Source organism: Sus scrofa, chromosome 13, assembly GCF_054392235.1.
Source record: "Sus scrofa isolate SSC_HxYL_T2T_F1_AM1 chromosome 13, Sscrofa_HxYL_maternal_Yorkshire_Landrace_v2.0, whole genome shotgun sequence".
Classification (NCBI taxonomy): domain Eukaryota; kingdom Metazoa; phylum Chordata; class Mammalia; order Artiodactyla; family Suidae; genus Sus; species Sus scrofa.
In genome coordinates this window covers 88,193,942-88,200,988 of record NC_139395.1, presented here as the reverse complement: position 1 = coordinate 88,200,988, position 7,047 = coordinate 88,193,942, and the positions used below count along the sequence as shown (strand labels likewise).

At 40.6% G+C, this 7,047-nt stretch overlaps 1 pseudogene; it reads right to left on the bottom strand.

Moving 5' to 3' along the window:
* Nucleotides 1-4,232: 4,232 nt before the first annotated feature.
* On the bottom strand, nucleotides 4,233-5,047 carry LOC100520516 (actin-related protein 2/3 complex subunit 1A pseudogene; annotated as a pseudogene).
* Between the last annotated feature and the right edge of the window lie 2,000 nt (nucleotides 5,048-7,047).

Sequence of the window (7,047 nt, the reverse complement as noted above, 5' to 3'; positions counted from 1 at the left end):
GGATGCCTGGGCCCCTTGTCTCCCACACTCCATCAGAGCCCCAAGTAACTGCTGGTTGCAGGTAAGCCGATCTCTTTTCTTATTGACATGGGGGCCACTTACTTGACACTACCTGAATTTACAGGCCACATGCACCCTTCTTAAGTCTCTATTCAGGGGGTTGACGGCCTAATCTCCAAACCCTTAGTGGCACCTGCTCCAAACTGTACCTCATCAGGAACATCTTTCAGCTGTTCTTTCTTGATATTTCCCAGGTGCCCATACCCAATTCTCAGTGGAGATTTTCTATCTAAATTTAGAGCCTCCCTTATGCTTCTCACTCCTACCTCCATCACAGATCCCTCCCTCCTCCTCCTTCTTACTCATCGGAAACCTGATCAGCTACCTCTCCCAGCCTCCATTGTTTCGCCTAGGGTATGGGACACCTCCACCCCTTCCATAGCTCAACATCATGCTCCCATTCAAATTAAGCTAAAAGATACATCAAAATACCTCTGTCAAGCCCAGTGCATGCCCCCTGAGGGAAGCTGCTCATGGAGTGTTAGGCACTATCAGGGCCCATGTCTCCTTCCCATATCTGATCTATACACTAATCCATACCCTGATACCAATGAAGGACACACCATTCTTGCAGCCCATTTTATAAGCCAGGCTTCCCCTGACAGACAAAATCTGCAATAATTAGAGCAGGGCCCACAAACTTCATTCCTGGTCTTATTTGACATGGCCTTTAAGGTCTCAGGGAAGAGGCTTGTAAGCACAGAGGGAAAATGTTTTCTTGTCTTAAAGGAACAAAGTCATCCCAGGAGGAATTTTCCTGTGCCTTTGAGATGCAGATGTTCTACCTGGTCTTCTGGAATCCTTATCTCACCATCTTTTTGAAATACAAATGTCAGGAAAAGGGGTACAAGTTGGAAGCTGAATTCTCAGGGACAAATAGGAATTCAATCTTTGTCATAAACATTTGTTAAAAGGGGTTTAGCCATCTAGAAAGGTGACATTGATTTGTTCCATCTGCAAGAAACCCAATTTGAATCCAGTCTCTTTTGTAACTGATGAGTTTTACAGTTGTACCTTATTCATGGTTGAAACTTTGGAATGGGAAATCTGAGGTCTCTGTTTTGCTTATTTGTATGTATCTTCATGTGTGTTGTGGATGTACGGCATTGCCAAAATTAATTCGTGAAAGAGTTCTACTTAATCGGCTTAAAGGAAATTAAGTGCTTCACATAAAGTCTTGAAATACATAAGGTAAATTAATTTTAGGTTCATGTGAACTGGGAAATATTCAGTATTAAATTAGCATCTAGTATTTAAGTTGAAATTTGTTGACCTAATTAACATAGACATGTCTTTAGAGTCATCAACGCTAAGTAAAATACCTTATTGTACCTAGGTTAAATTGAAGTCAAATGAGATACTGAGACTTCAGTTTCTAAACAGAGAAACCAAAGTCATTTAGGACTATTAATCAATATGTTCAGTGCTACCCTGAGATGTTCTCTACAAGAAAGTGTATGTTTTTAAAAATTATAAAAGACAGTCCATGGTTGCTCTAGAAAAGGATGTGTGTTTTTGGTAAAGAATGAAGGAGGAATGGAATTGTATTTTATTAAGGGAAAAGATAGTACATCTGTCTTATAGCTTGTTATTTTGAATGGAAAGATAGGGGGCAGAATAATATGGATATGGAAAGTGATGGAAGGTTTGTGGGAAGTGGATATTGAGAAAAGAATTTTGTGTATGTTTGGGACTAAGTTTAGAATTAAATTTAATTGAGTGAGCTAATTTTAAAAGTAAACTAGTGCAAAACTTGAATTTGGATTTGGTATCTTAAAAGAAGTTTTTCTTAAAATGCTACTTTTGATAACAGACTACGTGAATTTCTTTGCCTTTAATTTGTATTTGCTTTTGAAATGCTTTGTTACTTTTGGAGTTCCCATCGTAGCTCAGTGGTTGATGAAACCAATTAGTATCCATGAGGATATGGGTTCAATCTCTGGCCTTGCTCAGTGGGTTAAGGATCCGGTGTTGCTGTGAGCTATGGTATGGGTTGCAGATGAGGCTCTGATCCTGCGTTGCTGTGGCTGTGGCATAGGCCAGCAGATGCAGCTCTGATTTGACCCCTAGCCTGGGAACATCCATATGCCACTGGTGTGGCCCTAAAAAGACAAAAGACAAAAGAAAAAAAAAAAGGAATCCTTTGTTACTTTGGTTAAATGAATATGTAATGTTAAAAAATAATCTACGATTCTGTTTGACCAGGTGTTTTTAAACTTTTTCTTATTATTTTTTTTTACAAACTTCCTGGGTGTATATTACAAGGGAAAACTCAACTCCCAAATAGTTCTTTGCTGCTATATTACATTATTGCAAAGTTTGATCGAATTATTAAGAAACTATTCTAAGCTTTTTTCTGAAGCTGATTGTTGTAATCTGTCTCTAGGCAAATACCAGATGTCCCATGATAACCAGGGGACTAAACATTCTGAAAAAAGTATCATTTAAAGGGCTGTCTCCTGCCTAGATAAAGATTTCTTATCAGGAATTCTTAACTGCCATATACACAAAGTGAAGAAAATTAACTCTTAAATTTATATTTCTCACTTAAGAAGGGCCTCTGCATTGGACTGGTCTATAGAGAGAACTACTGACTTCTAACTCACCCTAAAACAAGCCTCTAGTAAGAAAAATGCCAATGCTTGGACACAAAGAAGACAACATCGAATTAGACCACTATCCCAAGATTGCCACACCTGCCTCTTATTTGTTTACTTCTGATTTTCCTTGGTGGGTCTTCCCTCCAAGGCTCTTATTATTGATGTTACCAGGTGGGATCCCCTCACCTGGCCAATTAATATCTGCTCTGACCTAGGCCATAAATATGTTTTCTTCTAATGATACGCAAGCTCAATTGGCAATAAGTGAGACTGCAGCCAAAGGATATAAATTTTTCAGGCTATAGTAATTTAAATTTAAAGGCTCCCTTATGTGGGAACAATTAAACCACATAGGGATAACCAGCCCTAATAACATTAGGAAATTAGGCTGAATGGACAAAGTCTATATGATTTCCTTTAAAGATAAGGAACAAAATAAGCCAGCTGAACAGGGATATACTGGGCTGTCCTTGGTGAAAGCTCTTAACTAAATTCTAATTATGACTTTACTAATACTGTATATTATTTTTTATTAACTCTTTTTTTTTTTTTTTTTTTTTGTCTTTTTGCTATTTCTTTGGGCCGCTCCCGCGGCATATGGAGGTTCCCAGGCTAGGGGTCGAATCGGAGCTGTAGCCACTGGCCTACACCAGAGCCACAGCAACGCGGGATCTGAGTCGCGTCTGCGACCTACACCACAGCTCACGGCAACGCCGGATCGTTAACCCACTGAGCAAGGACAGGGACCGAACCCGCAACCTCATGGTTCCTAGTCGGATTCGTTAACCACTGCGCCACGACGGGAACTCCAATTAACTCTTTTTTAATAGAATTGCTATTTCTTGCCATTGCCAAATGTGTAACTGAGTCTCTGATAAAATGATGTGATAACTGAGTCTCTGATAAAACGATATGCAGTTCCATACGAGATCAGTGATCTTTAGATACAGGAATCATAAGAGATCATAAGAGACTAGGAAGACAAGGGGGTTCACAGAATTTTGACTACTGTTAATAATAAGGCCTAGTCTAGTAATAGCTCATTGAATGGCCTGTTAGCTAAATCTTCACCAGACCTGAGAATGTTCATTTCCAGCACCGTAGGACTAAATGGTCATGAAATGCCTCCCAAAAACTATGGTTGAATTTAAAACTGGGGAGCCCTGTGAAGTGGAGATTGGCACGTGCCATCTGCTTCTACAAGGATTAAATCTTGAACTGCTGAAACTGCTAAACTGCAACACTCCCTGAAAGAGGTTCAGGGTGGAAATAAAAAATAGGGCACTCTGTGCTCTGGCAAAAACTGACAGAACAGGCCCTCAGACTAGATCTCAGATAAAGATTTTTATGGGCCCAAGTTCTTGCGTCTTCTCGTATCCAGAAAAGCACTGAAATCCTTGACAGTGGCATCTGCATTGGCCATGAAAGAGAAAAGGCAGAATGGAGTAGCTGTGGGTCAGACATCCAAGGTAATACTAGATAATATTATGGGAGTAATTTTAAACAAATCCTTATATCACTAAGAACTTGAGGTTTATGCGCCCTGTCAGATTTGATGCCACCAGCCTGTTTTCAAAGCAGCATCAGTTGGCAGTTGCAACCTTTCTTTTTCAAGGTCTCCTCTTGGAACAACAGAAAGGGAGAAGCAGGAGCTCTTTTTTTCAGAATTGAGATCTGCACACTTTTTGTGGCATGAGCAGCACGCATAGTGCTGTCGTGGCTGATCCAGGCCAGGCGGCTCCCGCTGGCAGGGAAGCTGTCCCTGTGTACCCAGCCACCAGTGCCACTGCCACCAAACTCTGACATCAGCTGACCAAAAGGCATCTTGCTGCCCCAGTGTGTATTGGCTGGCTTTCATCCACTTCTTTAATGTAGGCCAGAAACACTCTGCATTTGAAATCACATGATCCTGCCACCAGCAAGGCATTGTTGGGATGCCAATCCAAGCTGAGGAGGACTGTGGAGCAAATCGGCTTTTTAATGTGCTTGCTCACTCACCAGCCATTTTCAGACTCCAAGCAACAAACAAATGTCATGCTCCGCTGCCCACAGCAAATTTGCTCTCCAGCGGAGACCACTTGACGAAAGTAGCTGCACGGTTAATTCTCAGGATCACCCGCATTGGCTTCCAGACACCATCTTTTCCGACTCCAGGCATAGGTGTTGCGGTCTGCCCCGCAAGTGACGATGCGGTCACTCTTGGAAGCCCAGTCAATACCTGCAATGTGTCCGTTGTGCTCCTTGAGTTAATGAGCTTTTACCCACTAGCTCCCATTCTTCTTATCTATGTGGACTTCATGATTATTGGGGCTAGGGGCAATCTGGGTACAATCCCTGTTCCGGGCATGACAAGTGATTGGCTCTAGTAAAAAATGATGCAGGGACATTATTCTTAGTGTTTTCAAAGGACAGAAAGCTGGGGTTGGGGTGATCCAGACAGGCTTGGAGCATTGAATTCTCAGACGCTTGGTCAGTTGACTCGAACAGGTTCCTGTGGGCACAGGCGGAGGACCCTTGATAAGTTTTGTAAAAGACGCATTCTAAAACCAAAAATAAAAATAGCTTAGCTTAAGATAAGTTTTATCAAAAATGGATATTTGATTAATGTGTTTAGGACCATGTTACAGCTTTATAAAAATTCAGTTTTTTAATCCACAAAACAATGATTCACATCAAATTGGTTGTTTGAATTTACCTCTTTGCAAAGATTCCACTGGGACACAGTTGCTACTTTTCATCTAATTCATGATCCCTTTCTATCAAATCTATTGAACCCAACCCAGGATGAGGTATTTTTGTCTAAATCAGTTTGTTCAGATGAAGAATTACTATAATCTAGTGGGTTCTTAAGGTGTGGGGTGGGGTCTCTGAGCTCTTTCAGTGAGTCCCTGATAGCCTTTCAGAAGATTCCTAAGTTCTAGTCTGAGGGTCCATGGGGCCAAAACTATTTTTATTACAATATGAAGACATTATTTTCCTTTTCACTCTCATTCATTCATGAGTATCTACTGGAGTTTTCTGAAGACTACATTTCCAAAGGCATCATTGACTGATAGCAAGTAGAATGTGTACCTGTATAGTCTTAAAATGTCTCAGTATTAATTTCAAATACACTAAGTATCAATAGATATAACCCACACAAACAAAAGCTGTTGGGGAACTTTATTTTTAAGAGTGTAAAGAGGTGCTGAGACCAAATGTTTGAGAACTGTTGCTATAGGTAGTGATTAAAAATGTGTTGATGACCTACTATGAACAGGCACTAGATCTCCAAGTTTGAGTGGACAAAATCTCTCCCTAAGGAATATCCTATTCTGTGGGCTAAGACCAACAGTTTTTGTTTTGTTTTGTTTTGTTTGTATTTTTAGGGCTGCACCAGCAATATATGGAGGTTCCCAGGCTAGGGGTTGAATCAGAGCTGTAGCTGCCGGCCTACACCAGAGCCACAGCAACACGGGATCCGAGCCTCATCTGCCACCTACACCATGGCTCATGGCAATGCCAGATCCTTAACCCACTGAGCAAGGCCAGGGATGGAACCAGCATCTTCATGGATACTAGTTGGATTCAGTAACTGCTGAGCCACGAAGGGAACTCCAAGACCAATACTTACAATGTGCTTAAACTAATGAAACAAACATAGAATATCATGGTTGCTAAGATGAGGAACATTGACCTAATCATTTATTAGCCTAGTATTTAGGTCCACAAGAAAGAGAGGGAGGAAGGAGAAGACATGCTTATTCTGGGGAACTGCAAGGAGTTGGATCAGGATATCCTGAGGGCGAATAATCTCTCTAAAACTTAATTTGATTGTAAATCAACTATAATAAAAAAAATTAGGAGCTCCCACTGTGGCACAACTGGTTCAGTGGCATCTTAGGAGTGCTGGGACTCAGGTTCGATTCCCAGCTCAGCACAGTGGGTTAAAGGATCCAGCAATGCTGCAGCTGCATCTTGGGTCTCAACTTCAGCTTGGATCTGATCCCTGGCCCAGGAGCTCCATATGCTGCAGGGTGGCCAAAAATGAAAAAATAAAAAAATTAAAAATATTGTAAATCAACTATAACAAAAATTTTTAAAGAAACAACTTTTGTCTTTATAAATCATAAATCATCATAAATTTGGTGATGATTATTGGACCACATTCAAAATGAGCCACTGAGTGGTATATGTTGTAAATGTTTAACAACTGGCTCTAAAAAAGATAACTCTGATTTGTAACATTTGCCAGTTTCCAGGGTGTGAATATTCCCACCACAGCTATTTTAAAGCAGCTAACATGATGTCACTAAACATGGGTTGGGAAGAGATAAGTATATCATTATATACAATTATATACCATTATGAGTATTTCTATCATATTCAAGACAACATAAGAATCAAT